Raw genomic sequence first — 24572 nt, 5'->3', positions numbered from 1 at the left:
GCATAGGTGCACAGGGGAATGATGGTGGATGAGGGGATATGAACACAGGGGAGATTCTGGACAAGGAAATATAGGAAAACAGAGATGGGAGATGGATGATGGACATGAAGAAAGAAGAAATGTCAAATAGGAGACACTGGCAAGTGAGTTAAGAGAAGACAGAGGGAAGCAGAAACCAGAGACTGGGACCAATATGATTTGAGAAAAAATGACCAGACAACAAAAAGGTATAAAAAATATTTTATTTTCACTGTTGTGAATATAACATGTTGGATTTGAAATGTACATCTTGCCAAAGTTGATGTTAAACATGGCTGGGGTCCAGGACAGAAATCTAGGAAATGACCCCAAAGTCCATTACCAGGCTATGCCTTCAGCTTCCAGCAGGTGGGCTTTCTCTGGCCAGGGAACCAGGCACAATTGCCCTAGTTGCAACCACTAACACCATCCCTGGCATGTGCCATCTTTATATTTTACACAGGAGCAAATGCCTTTCTTTCTTGTTTCTCTGGTGTTGTACTACATGCAAGGTCTAGTTTCTTGGGGTTTCCGTTTAATTTATATTTCTAGAGTTTGTGGTCACTTATTCTGTATTTGGCATTTGTGTCTTGTGTGTGTGACTGAGGTATTCTGTTAGCATGAAGTTTCCATGTAGCATTCTGTAGTAATTTGGCATGTTCAGCTTTCCTGATAAATGTATTTGTATTTTAGGGCCCTACTATAATATTTAAGGCACTTCTTTTTCATAGGTAGGATCTTTGTTTTTGGAAGTTAGTGTTGGCATGGTAGATTTGCTCTAGGTTCTGAGTGACTTTTGTTTTATAGATTTTTTTTAAAGTTAATTTATAATATGTCTGTAATTGAGATTACACTAGAAAACAAAATTTCTTTATATGATGAGTTTTATGGAGAATTGTCCTTGCTGTGCTCTGTATCCATTGTTGGTGGACGGCCAGGAGGTTCTCTGGATGCAGAATGTGTTTGGCTTCAATACCATATATGTGTTGGAGGACCATAGCTCAGTGGGGTTGAATAGTGCAGTCTATTGTACTTCCCTTAGCTCTAAATTGGCCTGCAGCCACTGAAGCCTGCACTGCAACCCTCATTGAAGTTATGGGGAGTGGGGTAGGGACAGAGTATGGGTGCATCAGGTTGCTGTTTTTTCTCTTTGAAAAAAGTTGGCAACTCTAGTGCCCATCCATCCAACCTGTTGGCCCACCCAAAAATTGCCTTCTGGCTACGCCACTGCTAGGGGACACTCAAGAAAGTTACATGGAAATACTTTTAAAACAAATATGAGGAAATATTTTTTCACTCAATAAATAGTTAAGCTCTGGAACACTTTCCTGGAGGATGTGGTAACAGCAGTTAGTGTATCTGTGTTTAAAAAAGGTTTGGACAAGTTCTTGGAGGAAAAGGCCATAGACTGCTTTTGAGACAGACATGGGGAAGCATCTGCTTGCCCTGGGATTTGTAGCATGGAATGTTGCCAGATTTAGGTTTCTGCCAAGTACTTGTGACCTGGCTTGGCCACTTTTGGAAACACTCTTATCAACTCCTGTCTTGATTATTGTAACCTACTACTCACCGGCCTCCCTCTTAGCCATCTCTCTCCAATTAATCCAAAACTCTGCTGCGCGACTCAGTTTCCGCCAAAGTCGCTATGCCCACGTTAGCCCTCTCCTTAAGTCACTTCACTGGCTCCCTATCCGTTTCCGTATTCAATTCAAACTTCTCCTATTGACCTATAAGTGCATTCACTCTGCCGCTCCCCAGTACCTCTCCACTCTTGTCTCCCCCTATGTTCCCCCTCAAGTGCTCCGTTCTGTTGATAAATCTCTCTTGTCCGTCCCTTTCTCCTCTACTGCTAATTCAAGACTCCGTTCCTTTTATCTCACTGCACCTCACGGCTGGAATGAACTTCCCGAGCCTGTACGTCTAGCCCCGTCTTTAGCCGTTTTCAAGTCCAAACTCAAAACCCACCTCTTTACCACTGCTTTTGACTCCTAACTCACTTGCCCTGTCCTTTTATCCTCACCTCTTTATTCTCTTACCCTTAATTGTTCTATCTGTTTACCTGTCTTATCTAGATTGTAAGCTCTTTGAGCAGGAACTGTCTTTTGTGTATGGTGTACAGCGCTGCTTATGCCTTGTAGCGCTATAGAAGTGATAAATAGTAGTTTTAGTAGTCAGACTCACAGAAGCAGAAGCCTGCGCGGCCGCATTGCTGATCTGCAAGGGCAGGCTTCTACATGGAACCTTGCTAGTGGAGGAGTAGCCTAGTGGTTAGTGCAGTGGAACATGGGATGTTGTTACTATTTGAGATTCTGGAATGTTGGTATTACTTGAGATTCTACATGGAATGTTGCTACTATTGGAGATTCTGTTGCTACTATTTGAGATTCTACATGGAATGTTGCTATTACTTGAGATTCTACATGGAATGTTGCTACTATTGGAGATTCTACATGGAATGTTCCTATTCCACTAGCAACATTCCATTTTTAGATTGTGAGCTCTTTGAGCAGGGACTGTCTTCTGTGTATGGTGTACAGCGCTGCGTATGCCTTGTAGCGCTATAGAAATGATAAGTAGATAGAAGTAGATAGGATATATGTCTAGCTGGACCATTGGTATAACCCAGTATGGCTACTCTTATGTTCTTGGGTATTGAAATGCATCAAAGCCATGTGCTGCTGTCACACAATGATTCACAAAAGGTATACCAGGTTTCAGTCTCGATATGCATGAATGGTGCTCTGTCATGCATGTGTGTAAGGATCTCATAATTTTACCTACATCTATTTTATTGCATTTCCACTGTAGGATGTAGATCACACTGGTTGTTTTACAATTTGAGATATAATGTAATTTATAACACTTCTCATCAATTGGCGCTATAAGCTCGTTAATAATCATGGTCGTAGAGCATGTCCCCCTTAGGATGAAGGGGGGCATGCTCTATGCTTCCTCTCTTCTGTTCAATGGATTGAGTTGGGCAGGATTTAAAAGTTCTTTATAATTTTTTCCTCTGGAAAAAGCTATTCTATATTGCTGCTGTTCAAAAACAGGGTGTACATAAGTACATAAGTATTGCCATACTGGGAAAGACCAAAGGTCCATCAAGCCCAGCATCCTGTTTCCAACAGTGGACAATCCAGGTCACAAGTACCTGGCAGAAACTCAAATAGTAGCAACATTCCATGTAGAACCCCAAAGCATAGAAAGGTTCTAGAATTCTAAACAACAACAAGATTCCATGCAGAATTTCAAAGTGTAGCAACATTCCATGTAGAACCCCAAAGAGTAGCAAGATTCCATTTAGAATCCCAAGTACATAAGTGTTGCCACACTGGGCCAGACCAAAGGTCCATCAAGCCCAGCATCCTGTTTCCAACAGTGGCCAATCCAGGTCACAAATACCTGGCAAGATCCCAAAAAAGTACAAAACATTTTATACTGCTTATCCCAGAAATAGTGGAGTTTCCCCAAGTCCATTTAATAACGGTCTATGGACTTTTCCTTTAGGAAGCCGTCCAAACCTTTTTTAAACTCCGCTAAGCTAACCGCCTTTACCACATTTTTTTGTTCTAGATTGAGTGAAAGATCCTCTGAAGAAGCAAGCGTAGCAAAACGGGTACCTGTTAAGGTCTCCAGCTACAGATAAAGTGAACAAGTTATGTTCATCCTCGTTTTGTAAGGAAAATGTATTAAATACAGAAAAAGAATGTGAAATAAGAAGATATAATGAAATAATTAGAAAGAGAGAGTGTATGAATAAAATATTGGTGGGGGGGGGGGGGGGGGTCAGGACCGATGATCGAGTTGCCGTCCACGAGTGTTTAAGGAAGCCATAATTTGGAAAAGCAGGTATAGCATTCTGGGGCCCTTTTACTAAGGCATGCCGAAAAGCGGCCTGCGCTGGTGTAGGCGTGTGTTTTAGACGCACGCAGGTCAATTTTTCAACGTGCCTGGAAAAAGGCATTTTTTTGTGGCTGAAAATGGATGTGCGGCAAAATTAAAACCAGCATGCATCCATTTTCAGCCATCCATTGACTTAGCAGTAAAGTCTCATATGCTAACCGGGCAGTAAGCATCAGTGCGTGTAAACTGCACGTCAAAAATAGAATTACTGCCATGGCACGCGGTAGCCGGGTGGTAGTTCCAATTTGATGCACATTGGTCACGCGTAGGCGCCGAAGCGCGTTAGTAAAAGGGCCATTAGGTGTTTTCTGATGTCCTTTCCCCCACAATTTAAATATATTTTGTGGTTTTGCAAGGGTCTCTATAGGGTTAGCGCATACATTAGGTGATACATAATTCAACGTGTAATTAAACTCTGGAATTCATTGCCAGAGAATGTGGTCAAGGCGGTTAGCTTAGCAGAGTTTAAAAAAGGTTTGGACGGCTTCATAAAGGAAAAGTCCATAGACCACTATTAAATTGGACTTGGGGAAAATCCACTATTTCTGGGATAAGCAGTATAAAATGTTTAGCACGTTTTTGGGATCTTGCCAGGTATTTGTGATCTGGATTGGCCACTGTTGGAAACAGGATGCTGGGCTCGATGGACCTTTGGTCTGTCTCAGTATGGCAATACTTATGTAATTATTATAGAATTGCTATATATTACGGTACTTGTATATTGATTTCCTCATAATATGAATGGAATATTAGAAAGAGTAACATTAAAAAAAATGAAAAAAAAACTTCAGTAACACAAGTGATTCATTACGACATTTGTTAAAAAATTAAAACAACCTCATCAAAACTATAAGATAGAATCATCCCACTTCGAGACTAATGAATGTTTTAAGATCCACAGCTTGTCAAGTCTAAGATCCTGACCTTGCCTGATTAATTAAAAAAAAACAACAACCCAAGCAGCCAAATATTTAAGAAAATGCAGTTCTGTACTTAGAATAGATTGTTGGATTTGTTCAGATATTCACAGCCCAGAGGGTTTGACGCAATCCTTTTTATTCCAGAAGTAAATGCAAAATCCATATCATGAGATTGATGCTTGTGTTTCTGACCTTGCCAGGCAAATGCCTAAGGACTTGCCAGAGCTGCATCTCCAGTTGCTAAACTCCCTTCTTATGACTCACTAATCAACCAACCTGTCTCCTTCCAAACAGGAAGGGCAATGTAGTCTGGTTGCTCAGTCCGTTTGCAGTTTCTTTGAATATTGGGAGGCAATATGTATATCTGACTTAAATTTGGGTTGACAGCTCAAAGAGTGATGCGGAGAGCTGACTGGCAAGACCAAAGAGAATGATATCAAGTCTTTGTTACCTTAACTTGATTAGAATTCAAGCCATCATTCTCCGAAGTAAGAAAGGAATGCATTAATTCACTCAACCATCTCCTCTCCAAACCGCTGAATATATTTGCAGATTCTGTTTCTCCCTTGAACTTTGTCGGGAAACGATTATTATGCACTGTGCCTTTGCTGGGAAGAGGGGGCTGGCACAGTCTGGGGCTTTATCGTTGCCAATATTAGTCCCCACTAGTCCGTAATTAACTGTTCCCTTTATTATTATTAACAAAAATAAGTCATTGGAATTGTGCATTAGAATAATCTAAATTCCCAGCTTGGACTACACTGTATAGCAGAGATCTTTACGCTGGTTTCTCTGGTCACCGATGCCATTTCCAGTGCAACTATAAAAATGTAACTTGGGCTACTGTTTCTTAAGCCAATCCTGGAATAAACCAAGCCGTTTTGAATATACACAGTGCCCTGGGGTTTACAAAATCCCAGAAAGATTCCGTTCTTGATAGTGTCCCCAAGTCTCTGGAATAAGGGGCCCTTTTACTAAGTCGCTTAGGTACCTACGTGCATCCTATGAGCAGCCGGGCGGTAATTTCATTTTTTATGCGCAAAACAAAAAAAACAAAAAGGCACACGACTGCTTACAAAACAGTAGATAAAAAACAACAAAACAGTGGAATCAAATACATTTACTGGAACAATACCCGACATGGCCACGTTTCGCCCTCAGGTTGCGTCAGGGGTACAAACTATAAAAAACAAAACACAAGTATAAAAACATAGGCATGATTCAACAAATAAAAAACAGTTATTTTAAAAATTGATTCAACATATATAAAGCAATCATTTAAAAATTCTAAAAAACATGTATAGACATACATGATATCATCTGTAAGACAAATATTTATAATCTTCATTAAAATCATAAAATATCACATGTAAAATTTCATCAGAACATCTACAATTACTCACATCACATGTATAGCTCTCAATAAAGAAATGTTAAGATAATACAGTTTGAATCAAAACAATTCAATGGAGAGGGGAAGAAAATTCTTTATACATACCTATCAAAAGTGTATATAAATATATCATGTACACTAATAATGGGATGAGAACCGTTATTCCAAAAATCTAGTTCTACACAGATAAATTCAACCACCGAGATAACAAACAACTAATAAAAATAAATACATCTAACCTCCCTACAGAACCAAACCGCTTCATCCGAATAGGATACATCAATGCAAGATCAGCAGTAAGTAATTCAATAGACATACTAGACTGGATTACCACAGAGAATTTAGACTTTCTGTTTATCACCGAAACATGGTTCCATGGCCCCACAGACCCCGTCATCAAAGAGACATGCCCACCAGAATACAAAATCACCCATTGGGCAAGAACTGGAAAAAGAGGCGGCGGAATAGCCATAATTTACAAATCTGAGTTTACCATAACTACCACTGGCGAATCCACCTCACCACAACTTGAGATCGCCTCAACAAGAATCACTCATACAAACCTACAAGGACACCTCAACACAATACTATTCTACAGGCCACCAGGAAAATGGAAAGACTCCCAAACGCAACTCACAGACGTCATCTCCAATACATATGTCTCTGCCTCAAACATCCTCATAATAGGAGATATCAACCTACACCTTGAGGACGACTCCTCAACAGGCACATAAGAATGCAAAGACTTCTTAAAACTCTGGGATCTACACGCACCTAATAATCAACCAACACACGAAAAAGGACACACACTGGACATCATTACACACAAATTCGACCCAGCCCTTACCCTCCTACTTAAAGATACAAGATGGACACCCACACCATGGACAGACCACTACAAAGTGATGGTCTCCCTCCACTGGCGAAAAATACACAGAAACGCAATTAACAAATATGAACGAACAACATACACCACGAGAGGAAAAATAGACCCCACAACATTCTGGCAACAGGTCTACCAAAGTGAATGGTCAACAAATACAGACACCATCCAATTCCTCCAAGAATGGGACGACATATGTAGGACAACATTAGACACAATCGCCCCAATCCAAACTAGAACATCACACAGGAAAAAGACAAATTCATGGTTCACCGAAGAACTGAAAAAACTCAAAACACAAGTCAGAAAACTAGAACGCACATGGAATAAAAAGAAAGACGAACACACACTGAATGCCTGGAAATCACTCCGGAGGAAATACAAATACACCATTAAACAGACTAAAAGACTACACTACAAAACAATGATTGGACCAAACTACAAAGACACACACAAACTCTTCTATCTCGTAAACAAATTGCTAGACACCACACCAGTAACAACCAACAGCAAAGATACACCAGGGGTCGATGACCTCGCGAAATACTTCAAGGAAAAAAATCATACAACTACGGCTCAAAATACCCACCAGCCCCACGGAATACACAACACTCCTAAATTGTCTAGACCCAGAAGACGGAATATACCCAGCAGACAGGATCTGGACCGAATTCGAACTATTATCAGAAGACCTCATCTCTAAAACGCTCAAGAGATTCGCCAAATCCCAATGCAAACTAGATATCTGCCCAAACAACCTCATGAAATCAGCCCCTCAACAATTCATAATAGACCTAACTAACCACATGAATTTCATGCTACAAAATGGACTTTTCCCAAAAGAAAAAGGAAACATTCTACTCACCCCAATACCCAAAGACACAAAGAAAAACACAAGCGAAATAACAAACTACAGACCAGTAGCATCTATACCACTAATAACTAAAATAACCGAAGGGATGGTTACCAAACAACTCACAAACTACCTCAACAAGTTCTCCATACTACACGACTCCCAATCAGGATTCCGGTCAAATCATAGCACAGAAACAGTGTTAATTACCCTAATGACCAAATTCAAACAAATGATTGCAACCGGCACCAATATACTCCTACTACAATTTGACATGTCAAGTGATTTGATATGGTAGACCACGAAATCCTACTACACATTCTCGAATACTTTGGCATCGGAGGTAATGTTCTAAACTGGTTCAAGGGGTTCTTAACCTCACGTTCATATCAAGTCACATCAAACTCAACTACGTCAGCTGCATGGACACCTGATTGTGGAGTACCGCAAGGATCCCCCCTCTCACCAACTATTTTCAATCTAATGATGACTCCCCTGGCAAAACTTTTATCTAATCATAACCTCAATCCACATATATATGCCGATGATGTAACGATATATATACCATTCAAAAAAGACATCAATGAAATCTCTAACAAAATCAGCCAAAGTCTACATATCATGAACACCTGGGCAGATGCATTCCGACTGAAACTGAACACAGAAAAAACTAAATGCCTCATACTTACCTCCCAATACAACACAAATAAATTTACCGCCATCAACACACCTAAACTAAATCTGCCAATCTCAGAAACCTTAAAAATCCTTGGAGTCACTATCGACCGCCACCTAACTCTCGAGACTCATGCGAACAACACAACAAAACAAATGTTCTACTCCATGTGGAAACTGAAAAGAATTAGACCATTCTTTCCAAGATCTGTCTTCCGCAGTCTAGTGCAATCATTCGTACTCAGTCACCTGGACTATTGCAACTCATTATACGCAGGATGCAAGGAACAAATACTGAAGAAACTTCAAACAGCCCAGAATACAGCAGCCAGACTCATCTTCGGAAAACCAAAATACGAAAGTGCAAAACCCTTACGGGAGAAACTACACTGGCTACCACTCAAGGAACGCATCACTTTTAAAGTATGCACCTTAGTCCACAAAATCATTCACGGTGAAGCCCCTGCATACATGTCCAACCTAATTGACCTGCCACCCAGAAACGCTAAAAGATCGTCCCGAACCTTCCTCAATCTCCATTTCCCTAAGTGCAAAGGCATAAAATACAAAGCACTGCACGGATCGACTTTCACATACATGAGCACACAATACTGGAATACACTACCATGTAGCCTGAAAATGACCTACGAACTGACCAACTTCTGCAAACTACTAAAGACTTATCTCTTCGAGAAAATCTACAGCAAGGATCAAAACACATAAAGCCCATAGAATCTCATAGACACGCACCAATACACTCTCTGAACCTCTACTCCTGCGCTCTCACCACTCTTAAACCCTACCCACTGATAAAATTGTCAGACCTCCCTGTTCCCTCGATTATGTTTTGCCCCCCTCTCAACTCACCCCTGTTATATTCCACTGTTTGATCCCCTAAGAATATCCTGAATTTACTCTGTCTTATATAATTCTTCACAATGTAACCCATAATTATACTGCAACCAATTGCACTTCCATCTTTTACAATGTATTGTAAGCCACACTGAGCCCGCAAATAGGTGGGAAAATGTGGGATACAAATGCAAATAAATAAAAATAAATAAATAAAAAAACAAAAAATAAAAGTGTCATCAGGTAAGATGCATATCTAAGTGTGCGCAAAATATACTGGACAGACTACCAGATAAGCCTACTTAATACAAAATCCCAAAAACACTAGTATAGAAAATTCATAATATAGGCATATTCAATACCATTCAAACCTCTTTTATTCTATAACTAGTAAAAAAGCCCCATTTCTGATGCAAATGAAACGGGGGGCTAGCAATGTTTTCTTCTGTGTGCATGTGGGAGTGTGTGTGTCCCTGCCCTCTGGCCTCTGTCCCCTCCCCCCTCTGAGTCCTTCACTGTTACAGAGCCAGCGATTTGATTTCGTGCTCTAAAAAGCCCCTTTTCTGATGCAAATGAAACGGGGGCTAGCAATGTTTTCTTCTGTGTGCATGTGGGAGTGTGTGTGTCCCTGCCCTCTGGCCTCTCTCCCCTCCCCCCTCTGAGTCCTTCACTGTTACAGAGCCAGCGATTTGATTTCGTGCTCTAAAAAGCCCCGTTTCTGATGCAAATGAAACGGGGGCTAGCAATGTTTTCTTCTGTGTGCATGTGGGAGTGTGTGTGTCCCTGCCCTCTGGCCTCTCTCCCCTCCCCCCTCTGAGTCCTTCACTGTTACAGAGCCAGCGATTTGATTTCGTGCTCTAAAAAGCCCCGTTTCTAATGCAAATGAAATGGGGGCTAGCAATGTTTTCTTCTGTGTGCATGTGGGAGTGTGTGTGTCCCTGCCCTCTCTCCCCTCCCCCCTCTGAGTCCTTCACTGTTACAGAGCCAGCGATTTGATTTCGTGCTCTGCTGTTTTCCTTCACTGACTGTGTTACAGAGAGGGCGGGGCAGACACTCATAGGGAAACCGGATATCTCGCCCCCTTCACACTTCCGGCTGGAGGCTTCATAGAACGTTGGTTTTGCCTTTTATATAGAGAGATATATCAGTCTATCATGCCATAACAGTTACAAAGCATAGTTAAAAAACTTTAAAAATCGCTATGAAATCCAAACTTAACATCAGCAATGAACACGTGATAAATAACACACAAACATCACATAAATCTACTGAAAAAACCAAGAATATCCTGATTTTTACACTAAGCACATGAACTCATTTAAAATAAATGATCTGTTCGCGTTATGACTAGAGGCAGGGGACAGTCTGCTAAATGTAGAAAATCTTTCCAACACACAGCTTAGAATCAACAATAAGGCGAACCTCATGTCTTAGAAAAAAACTTTTTAACACACCTTTAAGCGCTAACTGGCAATATTCAGCGGGAGATAACCAGTTCCTGGCCGGTTAAATGGCAAATCCTGCTGCATGCTTACCATGCGGGTAGTGTGTGAGACCTCACCGCTAGGTCAATGGGTGGAGGTAAGGTCTCAGGCCGAAAATGGACATGCACTGGTTTCAATTTTAGCGCACGGGCATTTTCTGGCCTTTTTCCCTAGACACGGTAAAAAAATGGCCCAGTGCGTGCCCAAAAGACGAGCTCGCATTACCGCAGGCCACTTTTTACCATGGCTTAGTGAACGCACCCCTCAGTTTTTAGAAATTTACAAAAAAAAAAAACCCAACAGATAACATGATTGAGATTTCACCAAAAATGGTAGAGTTCCAAATTTGAGAGGCCTGATGCAGAAATGAAGCTGTGAAGCGTTTCTTTGAATGTATACCTCTATGTGACGGAACAGAGAGGTTTAAGTTACTACGAGTGTTATATTTAGAATTCGTTATATTAATCATTGAGAACATATAACATGGTGCCGTTCCCTTCAAAATCTTATAAGCGAAACAACAAAGCTTATTAAAAAAAATGGAGCTTTTTATAATATGAGGAGACTCTATCAAATCAGCCCAAGCCACGACATACAAGTCGAATTGCCTTATTTTGAATAGATCTAAGTCTTCTCAGTAGATTTTTCTTACAACCAAGATATATGATATTGCAATAATCAAGTTTCATAAGAATTGGCGCTTGTACTAAAAAAAAAGAAAAAAGAAATGACTCTAGGGTGAAATATTTCTGAACGAGTCTTAAATTATTCAGCAGCTAGAAACAATGTTTAACAAGATTTTTGTGGCAGGAGTGGCCTAGTGGTTAGGGTGGTGGACTTTGGTCCTGGGGAACTGAGGAACTGAGTTCAATTCCCGGCACAGGCAGCTCCTTGTGACTCTGGGCAAGTCACTTAACCCTCCATCACCTGCCGCATTGAGCCTGCCATGAGTGGGAAAGCGCGGGGTACAAATGTAACAAAAATAAAATAGATACTATTGGAGATTCTACATGGAATGTTGCTACTATTGGAGATTCTACATGGAATGTTGCTATTCCACTAGCAACATTCCATGTAGAAGGCTGCGTAGGCTTCTGTTTCTGTGAGTCTGACGTTGTGCACGTACGTGCAGGACGCACGTGCAGGACGTCAGACTCGCAGAAGCCTACGTGGCCACATTGGTGATCTGCAAGGGCCGACTTCTACATGGAATGTTGCTAGTGGAATAGCAACATTCCATGTAGAATCTCAAATAGTAGCAACAGTAGAGGAGTGGCCTAGTGGTTAGGGTGGTGGACTTTGGTCCTGAGGAACTGAGTTCGATTCCCACTTCAGGGACAGGCAGCACCTTGTGACTCTGGGCAAGTCACTTAACCCTCCATTGCCCCAGGTACAAATAAGTACCTGTATACAATATGTAAGCTGCATTGAGCCTGCCATGAGTGGGAAAGTGCGGGGTACAAATGTAACAACAACAAAGATTATTTACCTAGAATTACCAAGACATATTAGTGTGAAAAATCCATAGTACAGAACTACAAGGGTGTGTGGACCTAGGGGGGGGGGGCATAAATGGGTACATGTTAAAGAATACTAACAGTTATGCGCTTATCGTGATCTGGAGTAGCCCTCGCGCCTACAGTTGGGCATCTAACTGCAGACTTACCTTTTACCAGCTGCGGTGAAAGGGGGGGCCTCAGCGCGCATGAAAAACATGCGCTGATGCCAGTGCAGGCCCCCTTTTGCCGCAGCTTGGTCAAAGGGGCCCATTATGATCTGGCAAAATGCCTAGAATTTTCTAAGAGTTTTCCACGTGGTATGTAGAATACGCCGAGTGCCTCTCCACATGACCAAATTTAGTCACAGCCGCTTATGCCGCCGTGTTTTACTTGGCATCAATGCCGATGCCTACATTAGGCACAGAGCAGGTGTATTCTATAACAAAGCATGTAGATTTTGGAAACGTCCACGCCCTGCCCATGGCCAGGCCCCTTTTCAACTATACGACTTAGAATTTACGTGCCTTTGGATGGTATTCGTGATGGTTTGTGGAGCCCATTTCATAAATGCACATAGCACCTATATTGCCTTTAAAATAGGCAAAATAAATGACTTTTTGGACTTTTTAAACACGTGACGTGTTACAAAATGACTTCATGTCATGTGTACCATCATGACCTTTAAAGTACTATAAAAGTACAATTTCAATTTTGCTGCCTTGATCCTAGGCAATTGAGGGGCCCTTTCATGAAGCAGCGGTAAGCAGCGGCGTAGCAAGGGTGGGGCAGTGGGGGCGGTCCGCCCAGGGTGCACGCCGCTGGAGGGGTGCAGAGAGCAGCCGCACGCCTGTCGGCTCCGCTGTCTCCTTGCTCCCTCTGCCCCGGAACAGGTTACTTCCTGTTCCGGGGCAGAGGGAGCAGGGAGCCAGCGGAGCTGAGACCTGCGTGGTTGCTTCCAGCAGCCAAGAATGCACCGGGGGGGGGGGGGGGGGGGGGGGTGCGCATCGGCGATCTGCCCCAGGTAGCAGCCGACCTAGGATCGTCACTGGCGGTAAGCCCATGTTGGGAAAGTAACACTGGGCAATCGCAGGAGCCCAGCGGTAGTTCCCTCCCCCCAGTGCATGCCATTTCCGGTGCTGCAAAAATATTTCAATTTCTGTAGCGCCAGTGTGTACTTGGCAGTAATCGGGCAATGTCACAGACTGCCCGGTTACTGCCGGGTTGGCGCAGGAGCCCTTCCCGCCACCTCAATGGGTGGCGGTAAGTGCTCCTCTCGAAATGGCCTGCTACGGTAAAAGGGGGTCTGGGTGCACGAGAAAAACCCGCGCCGAAGCCAGCACAGACCCCCTTGTGCTGCAGCTTCATAAAACCCCCTGAGTTACTTTATTGTGCTATACATTCATTTTAAGATGACGTGAAAAGGCCAAAGAATCGTGTCACGTCATTTCAAATAGAAATTAAAAAGAATCACCTGCGAGGGTCATTCTTTTCATATTGTTTTCCATTAAAGTAACACTATTTACAAAGAAGAGTGATAAAAATGTTAAAGTGATAAAAATGAAAATAACATGTAATTCCCTTACCATTCTAAAAGGTCGGTATTAATTCTGCTGGTGATACTTGCTAAAGTCAAACTTCACGTTAACTCAGGGGATTTTCCATCAAACTAAAATGACCTGGATATTTTGTCCTTAGGAAATGGAACACAAGACTTTGTTTTATACATATCGATGGGGGGAGGGGGGAAGAAGGGGTTCAAAATTATTATTCTGAGCAATCAATTCACTTGCCAGTTTGCCACTTACTTGTGCTGATAAAACACGGTCAAATTGTATGCAGTGCGAGTGCTTATTTTCAGAAGAAATAGCATGGAAAAATTGTGTGCACAGATCAAGGTAATTTGGCCGAGCAATTTTAGTTGGCACTCATTAACATATTTTTCCATATTTGCATGAGCACATTTAAAGTGCACTCTCAAATTCCTCAAGCGTGTCCTTAAGGAAACTGACAGAGAAAGACGAGGCATCACTACAAGTTTTCAATGCAGGCAAAGCAGGGCGAAGAACAAAGAGGTCTACCAAACCACGGGGCCCTTTTACTAAGCGTCTACGCGCGCCCAATGTGCGCCAGAATGGAGTTACCGTATGGCTACTGAGTGGCTCTTGTGTAATTTAATTTTTGCTGCGCAGCTGACAGACGCGGCTGAAAAATAATTTTTAATTTTGGCTGCACGTATCGGATGTGCGCCAAGTGGCATTTGGCGCGCGTAGGTCATTACCGCTAGGTCAGTGGCTGGCGGGAAGGTCTCAGGCCCAGAATGGACACGCGGCAATTTTGATTTTGCCGCGCGTCCATTTTTGCCAAAAATTTTTTAAAAAGGCCTTTTTTTACAGGTGCGCTGAAAAATGATTCTGCGTGCGCCCAAAACCCACGCCTACACTACCACAGCCATTTTTCAGTGCGCTTTTGTAAAAGGACCCCCGTGTGTCTCTAAGCTGCTAATCTTATGGAGTGGGGGGGGGGGGGGTCATCAGGGTATTTGCTGGAGAAAGCAGTGGTTCGGAAGGCTTTTCTTTTGGGAATACCTTCTCTTTAAGAGGTCCATTTACAAAAGCACGTTGAAAAATGGCTTGCGGTAGTGTAGGCATGGGTTTTGGGTATGCGCCGATCCATTTCTCAGTGTGCCTATAAAAAAGGCCTTTCTTAAAATTTTTGCCAAAAATGCCAGACCTCGGCGGGGGGGGGGGGGGGGGGCACATTTTAGCCCGCCTCCCTGACCCCCCTGCTGCTGCCGCCGCTTCTGCCCTCCCCGCCACAAAGTACCATTGCTGGTGGGGGTCCCCAGCCCCCGGCAGCTGAAGCGTTTTATCTGTACCAGGCTGGTCTCGCACTTGCTTCCTCTCCTGTTTTCAGAGAGCACGCACGGCGCAACTGGAAAGAGGGCAGGAGGCATGTGCGAGACCAGCGCGGGACCCCCGCCAGCCAAACCAGAGGCCCCAGAGCCAATTTGGGGGGGGCCCAGCCCCCTGTGGCCCCCCATAACTACGCCACTGGCTATCACGTGCCCCGGGCAGTAATTCTGACTTTGGAAAATGCGGAAAACACATTGCAGAAAATATTTGCTATTTTCTACCGAGTGGCGCTGACCCAGGTGGCGCTTACCTGCCCAGGTAGCACGTGAGACCTTACCGCTAAGTCAATGGGTGGCAGTAAGGTCTCAGGTTGAAAATGGACACGCACTGGTTTTTATTTTGCCGCACGTCCATTTTCCAACCCCTTTAAAAAAGGCTCTTTCACCAGGACACGGTAAAAACTGGCCCGCCACGTGCACAAAAGACACGCTCACACTGTCGCAGGCCACTTTTTGCCGAGGCTTAGTAAAAGGGCCCCCAGTGTTTTATGATAATTTTGGGTTTTGGGCAGCCTTAGTGCTGAAATTTGGAGAATCATGGAAACTGCCTCACAAAATGAACTTCACGAGGCTTTTTTCTTTTTCAAAGCTTCAAATGACGATGCTGGTTCTGTGATAGTGTGCAGTTTTAAATAAACAAGCGGCTAATTCTCTACTAATATCTCTGAGTGTGGAGGATATTGGATCGGTCCTGAGAAAACAGAAGGTGATAAAAGGATTATGAAATTCAGTCCGTGGAGTGGTCAGTTCATTTTGATAAAATATGAGCCTTCATTTCAGTGCAGGTTCGGGTAATATATATATGACCTTATGATCTTTGAATGAAATGAGCATCCTCCAGCACTGTGTACTAAAAAGAGTTTCTTCTCATCTGTGTCAGTCGAAAAATTCGGAGCTTATCTGGCTCTGAAGGAGAAGCAACAGATGACCGATCACTTGCATAAAAACTACAGGCACAATAATATTCAGAAAATGCTGGGCTCCTACATTTATACTCCTAGGTTATTCTCCTAAATTTGTGCCTATTTTCAGCCAAATTTAGAAGCATAACTTGTCAGCTGAAAATTCGTCTTAATTTAGGAGCTTAATAAGTTATGCTCATAGGGCCTGATATTCAAAGGACTTATACTCTAACTTTGGGGTCCTTTTACTAAGCTGTGATAAAAAGTGGCCTTAGTTCGTCTGTCCATAGGTCTTTCTGATCGCTAAGACCATTTTTGCTGCAGCTGTAAAAATGATTTCTTCGTACACTAATGTTAGGGACACAAAAGTAAAACATCTCTCTTCTATAAATTGCAAAGTACTTAATATGATACTATATTCCTGTGAAGTGCAAGAAAATGAGAAGGGGGAAAAGCCTCTGTACCCCGACCTCCACCCAATATATGATTTTTTTAGGGTATGGAAGAAATAACTGGGGTCCAACTTTCTTCATCGGCATAAAAAACCCTTTTCTCCTTTATGCCTGTACGTACGTTGAGTGAAGAAAAATTTTCTCCGATTCGTTTTAAATTCGCTACATTGTAGTTTCATCGCATGCCCCCTAGTCCTAGTATTTTTGGAAAGCGTAAACAGACACTTCACATCTACCCGTTCAACTCCACTCATTATTTTATAGACCTCTATCATATCTCCCCTCAGCCACCTTTTCTCCAAGTTGAAGAGCCCTAGCCACTTTAGCCTTTCTTCTTAGGAAAGTTGTCCCATCCCCTTTATCATTTTTGTCGCCCTTCTCTGCACCTTAATTCCACTATATCTTTTTTGAGATGCGGCGACCAGATTTGAACACAATATTCGAGGTGCGGTCGCACCATGGAGCGATACAAAGGCAAACGAACCTTTTCCGGAGACGGGAAGGCGGTAGAACTAGAGGACATGAAATGAGGTTGAAGGGGGGCAGACTCAAGAAAAAATGTCAGGAAGTATTTTTCCACGGAGAGAGTGGTGGATACTTGGAATGCCCTTCCGCGAGAGGTGGTGGAGATGAAAATGGTAATGGAATTCAAAAATGCGTGGGATAAACATAAAGGAATCCTGTTCAGAAGAAATGGATCCTCAGAAGCTTAGCAGAGATTGGGTGGCAGCGCCGATGTTTAGGAGGCGGGGCTAGTGCTGGGCAGACTTCTACGGTCTGTGCCCTGAAAATGACAGGTACAAATCAAGGTCAGGTATACATATAAAGTAGCACATATGAGTTTATCTTGTTGGGCAGACTGGATGGACCGTACAGGTCTTTCTCTGCCGTCACTTACTATGTTACTATGTAAAATGACTGTGCGGCAAGTGGTTCACTTGGCAAATAAGGGCCACATGGCACATCCAGTCTGCCCTTCCTCAGTACCCACTAACTCCTCCTTTTCCTAAGGTATCCCATGTGCTTGTCCCACGCTTTCTTAAATTCTGACACAGTCGTCATCTCCACAACCTCCACCGGCATGGCCATTCCACGCATCCACCACCCTTTCCGTGAAAGAGTATTTTCTTAGATTCCTCCTAATCCTATGTCCTTTGAACTTCATCCTATGCCCTGTCATTCCAGAGTTTCCTTCATTTGGGAAAAGCTGACCTGCTTACATTAATGCCACCGAGATATTTAAAGATCGCTATCATATCTCCTCTTTCCCACCTCTCTTCTAGTGAATACATAAATATACTGGAGCAGTCCCTTGAAGTATCTTAAAAATCAATACGCATACCTTAAACTGTGCACGTGTCTCGACTGGCAGCCAGTGAAGGTCCTGAAATAGAGGTGAAACTCTGTCACTTTTGCATGCTGCAAAAAAATTAGACAAGCTGCAGTATTCTATTAAAATAATCAACGGTTGACAGAATCGAGCTTTAAACAATAAGCCTAAACATACACGTTTCAAACCTATTTCTAATTTTCCTACTTTTTTTTTCATCATACGGCAGGGCTTCTTGATTAAAAAATTCACACGGGACTCCAGAGTTAATGAGCCAGATAAAATAACTTCTAAGGTTGTTATATTTTTCTCAAAAATGAAGCGTTGCCCACTTGATTGTAACAATCGCTCCATATAATATTTTGTTGGCCTATAAGCAAAAACTTGTGTTTGTCCATATTGAGTTTTAAAGAACAGGTGTTAATCCAGTTTTCCAAAAGTGACAGATAATCTTTCATTCTAGTTGCAGTTAAATCTGGTGTTTGAGCAACTGGAAGCAGAATCGTTATGTCATCGTCATAACTATGAACCTTAAAACCAGCCTACTCTGTTATGGACCTGATTTTAAATATGGCGCCTACATTTAATGCACGGTAGGCAATTATGCCTAAGCGTATTCTAAATACCATGTGTAAATCTATGCACGGTATTTAGAATAAGCTTAGGTGTAATTTATGCAACTGAATCTACATGTGTCCATTTACGTCAATGAAAAGCTGGTGTATATCCCTCTTCGTAGATTTACTGCGCATTAGCCCATATTTTATAACAACGCATGTAGGTTTTGGAACGCCCATGAAATGCCCATTTCCATGCCCTTAACCATGCTCCTTTTTGCCTGTGTGCATTAGAATTTATATGCAGTACATTACAGAATACGCTTAGGAATGTACGCACGTAAATTATTTTTTTTGTTGTTAAATATTTTTATTAAATGTTAAAGATACAGCATAACAAGCAAAAATAAAAACATGTACCAGAGTACATCAAAACAAAATACACACTGAAATACACCAAGCTGAGTCCATGTTATAAAGTCAAACCATAGATGAAAGGAACAGATCGAAAGATCTCCATTTCTGAAGACCAGATTTATGGCCATGTATAGAAGTCAATGCAGTCTGTTCATAGTTTTTGTATACTAAGATCCAGTTCCACCAAACAACAACATTAACTTGAGAATTGTCCTTCCAATGCGATATTATTAGTTTCAAAGCAACAGAAATCAAAAAATCAAACAATAGTTTATCATTTGATGTTAATAAAAAAATGGGATGCAAATAGATTTCCAAATTACATATTTGGGTAAGAAAGATTCTTGAAACCCAAAAATCTCTTTTAATTTATCCCAAACATCTGACCAAAATACTACCAGATTAGGACATTGAAGCAAAAGATGCACAAGAGTTCCAGTAGAGGCTTTGCATGACCAACGCAAATCACACTTAGAGGACCCAGACACTTTGCTCTTTCTAGGCGTCCAAAGGGCCCTGTGATACATAAAGAAAACGTTTTTGGCAATTAGTGCTCATTATTGCTTGTTAAGAGCTGTTAACAATGCTCAACAGCTTGTTATGACAATTAATCTTTGCACATAGTTATAAAATACGCCTAGATTTCCACGTGGAACCGCACACAAATCTAGGCACGTTATATAGAATCCGGGAGGGCATGTGGCCTAATGAAGACATCAATAACAGAAAAGCACAAACGCAGTGGCGTAGCCAAGGGTGGGCTTGGGTGGGTCCAGGCCCACCCACTTTGGGTTTCAGGCCCACCCAGTAGCAGCATACCTATGATGTGTTTGGCAGGGATCCCCAAGCCCCACCAGCCGAAAACTCCCAACAAGTGTCCCTCCTGCATACCTTGTAAATAGCAGATCTTCGCCTGTAGTGAGCAGTGACATACGTACTGCTCGCACTGGCCCCACAGCCTTCCCTCTGATGTATTTCTGCCTAGGCGGAAACAGGAAATTGCATCAGAGGGAAGGGTGTGGGGCCAACATGAGCAGTGTGTATTAGTTGCTGCTCGCTGCTGGTGAAAATCTGCTATTTAAAAGGTATACGGGAGAGGGGGGATGTTTGAGAGACCATATGGCATGCAGGCGAGAGAAGGAGAGACCAAATCACCTGTGGGACGGGGCGAGGTTCTTCTGCCCACCCATCTTGGGCCCAGGCCCACCCAAAATTGGGCATCTGGCTACACCCCTGGCACAAAGATGCCTTCGGGACTGGAGGAAACAAGAGTTCTTTACTGAATGGGCCCAACACGGGCCGAGTTTCAGCATATCTATGCCTGTGTCAGGGTTCAGTGCTGATAAGAACCCTGAATAGACCAACACGATCGCAGTCCAGGGTTTAAAAGAACTTTTTTTGGCAGTTCGTTTGCTTACCGCATCGTATCTAATTCAGACAAACTGTGCTTTTACAGCCTTCATTGCTGTTGTTTTTACAACATCACTCTTAGTGAATGGAAGTAGCCTAGTGGTTAGTGCAGCAGACGTTGATCCTGGGGAAATGGGTTTGATTCCCACTGTAGCTCCCTGTGACTCTGGGCAAATCACTTTAACCCTCCATTGCCCCAGGTACAAATAAGTACCTGTATATGCCAGGTAAATTGCTTTGAAGGTAGTTGCAACAACCACAGAAAGGTGATATATCACGTTCCATTTCCATTTTGAACATTGGACCACGATCATGTTGCTCTGTCAAGGGTTCTTATCAGCATTGACCCCTAACGCAGGTGTATATATGCCAAAAAACGTACCGTGTCAGCAGGGGCGTAGCTAGGTGGGGCCACAGGGGCATGGGCCCCCACAGATTTAGCCCTGGCCCCCTCTACTTTCAACCCCCCCCCCTACTGCCGACCCTCCCCCACCACTTTCGACCCCCCCTCCTGCCACCGCTAGGTACCTTTGCTGGTGGGGGTCCCCAACCCCCGCCAGTCGAAGTCCTCTTCAGCATTGGTCTCCAGCGCATGCCGTTTGCTGATCTGTTTCTGTGAGTCTTGACTCCTGACGTCCTGCATGTAGGGATGTCACTTCCTGCTTCTGCAAGGGTGGGATGCAACAGCGAGGAGGCTCTGGACTCAGCAGCTGACCAGATATGAAAATTGTTGCCAGTGTCTTCCACTCTTTATTGAAACATGGTAGATGCACATCAAGGTATGGGATGAGGTGAGGTTCTGAGAGCTCTAAACCTCCTTTTAAACTCTGAAAAATTATGGCTTATGGTGGCAAGTGCAGGCGCGGGGGGGGGGGGGGGGGGGGGGGCGGTGCGGGGCTCACTGAACTGGTCTGCACAGGGTCCCGCAAATGCTTAGACTGGCCCTGCTTCTATCACCTAATGAAGACATCAAAATATTGAATATTGTAGGCGATACAGGGAAGCCTTGCTGAACCCCACAGCCGGCCTTCCACATCTCAGATAAATTCTTCTTAAATTTCACATTAGAGGTCATTGAAGTAAGAAAATCCTTAAACCAGACAGTACATTACTGTTATGACATTATCATTTCAGGATATCAGATACAATTAGTAATGTGCAGGGATTAAGTAAGGGTAGAAAGAAGGAAGTGAATCTGGTAAGTGTAGAAGGTGGACTTTCATAACTGGGTGGGTTGGTGATGTGGATTATTGAGGCTATATGATCTCTTTGTAGGCCTTGTTGAAGAAATATGTCTTCAGAGATTTGCGAAAGTTAGTTATTTCATCCTTAAGTGGGAGCCAGTGGAGTTTCTCTCTTAAGGGTTTTGCACTTTCATATTTAGTTTTTCCAAATATGAGTCTGGCGGCAGTATTTTGGGCTGTTTGGAGTTTTCTTGATAGTCTGTTCTTTGCAGCCCACGTACAGTGCGTTACAGTAGTCCAGATGGCTTATTACCATTGACTGTACCAGGGTGCGGAAGATGTATCTCGGGAAGAAAGGTTTTACTCTTTTGAGTTTCCACATGGAGTGGAACATCTTTTTCGTCGTGTTCTTCACGTGGGTTTCGAGAGTGAGGTTTCGATCAATAGTAACTCCAAGAATTCTCTGGTTTTGTGAGACAGGAAGAGAACAGTATGGTGTGATTATGGTGGAGACGTTTTTTGTGTTATGTTGTGAGGTGAGTACAAGGCATTGTGTTTTTTTCTGCGTTAAGTTTTAGTTGGAATGCATTCGCCCAGGTGTGCATGATTTGGAGGCTTCGGTTGATCTCGTTGGTGATTTCATTTAGATCATGTTTGAACGGGATGTAAATTGTGACATCGTCTGCATATATGTAGGGGCTGAGGTTTTGATTAGCTAGAAGTTTGGCTAACGGAATCATCATTAGGTTAAATAAGGATGGTGAGAGGGGGGATCCTTGGGGGACTCCACATTCAGGTGTCCATGGGGGTGATCTGTCCTTTTTTTCCATTATGGCTCAAGGACATCCAAGTGTTAGACACACCTAAGTCCCGCCCCCTTGAACTTTGGCCGTCCCTGTGACAGAGTGCAGTTGGGGACGTCCAAAATCGGCTTTCGATTATACCGATTTGGACGTTTCTGTGAGAAGGACGTCCATCTTCCAGTTTTTGTTGAAAGATAGGCGTCCTTCTCTTTTGAAAATGAGCCCAGTAATCTCAATTGTGCTTGCATCTTTGTCGTTATTAATGCTAGTGGACTGGACTACATTAGAATTAAAAAAACATCTTATGCTCTTCAGCACCAAAGTGTCTCTTGCAGAATGTCAATATTGGTGCAATACGGAGGAAAAAATGTCCCCAAACATCAAATGTTTTAATTCTGGCTCTTTCTCACTGCTATAATGCAAAATACTCTGCAATTGGGTAGGGGTGATTGATGGATTAATAAGAACTCACACTTTCCTCAGGCCCCCACATCTCCAGTAATGACACACACCTTATAAAATGAGAACCATCCTGATAGACGCAGAAGCACCATTTCAACTGATTTTTTGTTCTTTTGCAAATGAATTTTTCTTGACCACCTAGTAATCAATTAACAGGAAAACGTTTGAGGACAATTTTAAAAGTCACTTCTGCATTTAAAGCAGTATTTTATGAATGGGGATATGGGATTTTTTAAATTATGCATTTGATATGTACATAAAATTATGTGTGTACAGCCCAGTGGCGCACCTAGCATATTAGACACCCGGGGCCGACCTTTTTTTAACACCTCCCCTCATGAAAAAAATTATTTTTAGCAATAATCATGAAATGAGATAAATGGTCAGAAAAGAAATAGACAAAACTTCTAGGAGCAGCAGAAAATGCAATTTAAATAAATATATATTAGATCGCTGCCGCAGGGCCTAATTACCAGGCTGGAAGTGGAACTGAAGTGATGTGATGTGATCCAAGATTCTTCTGCTCTGCCGAGTCCTGACAATAGACTGGTGGCCGGCAGGGGTGGAGGAGTGCACTAGCAGCCAGTGCAGGAAGCTGAAGGAAGCAGAAGGCGCTAGCTCGTGGCTGCAATGAAGAGGGCAGTCAGGCCGTGAGCTGGGACGGAGAGAGGAGGAAGGAGCCAGAAACACCTGGGGCCGGAGGAGACGCTACTGCAGCAAGAAGGCCGCAACCGCAAGGCGCGCTGGCGCGCAGGGTGCCGCAGGGGGAGGAAGGCGTCGTGACGTTGTGACATCGTGAGAGAGAGGAGCCGCTGGGAGGAGACAAGAGCCGCAGAGGTGTAAAGCGCATGCCGCCGCGCCGGTGCAGCATTAGGGGAAGGCACTGGGCAGGCCAGAGGCCAAATGACAGACGGAGAGCAAAAAAGAACACCCCCCCCATTGGTTTGCACCCGGGGCGGTCCGCCCCCGCTGCACCGCCCTCGGTACGTCACTGGTACAGTCTGTAGTCCAGGGGTGGACTGAGGGTGGTCTGGGCCCCCAGACACTGAAGGTAGCCTGGGCACCCCACCCGGCCGCTGCCTGACACCCTCCTGCCACCCCTGCTGCTGAAGCTGATGCCCCCGCTGCCCCGGTCCTACCTGACAGGTCCTGGTAGTCTGGTGGCCTCTGCGGGGGGGGGGGGGGCATGTTCTTTCCTGCTTGCTGCGCTGCCACTATTCCTCCACCTGTTGGCGCTGCTGTGTTTTCAAAATGGCGGCCGAGACTTCCTGCAGCAGTCTCACGGGTCTCGACAGTCTTGCGAGATTTCCGCAGGGAGTGTCGGTCACCATTTTTAAAATATGGTGGTGCTGGTGGGGGGAGAATAGTGGCAGCCCAGTGGGTTCTCCCCCCTGATGAGGCCTCTAGATCACCAGCAGCATGCCGGACATCCGGGAATCCAGGCAGAGCCTCTGGGCCCTCGGGCACTGCCCAGTTGCCCGAATGGTCAGTCCACCCCTGTTGTACTCATGTTACCAGGCATTTCCATGTAGACTGGGGTGAGATTAGGGAGGAGTTTGAATTTGAAATAAACCAAAAAATAGGCATGCCAAAAAACAGGTGTATAAAGGTAAGCGCATATATTTGCATGAGTAATTTTCAAAATGGTAGTATCAACAAAT

Source organism: Microcaecilia unicolor, chromosome 11 (genome assembly GCF_901765095.1).
Source record: "Microcaecilia unicolor chromosome 11, aMicUni1.1, whole genome shotgun sequence".
NCBI classification, from domain to species: Eukaryota; Metazoa; Chordata; class Amphibia; order Gymnophiona; family Siphonopidae; genus Microcaecilia; species Microcaecilia unicolor.
The sequence above is the reverse complement of the archived record's forward strand: the minus strand, read 5'-3'. Positions refer to the sequence as shown.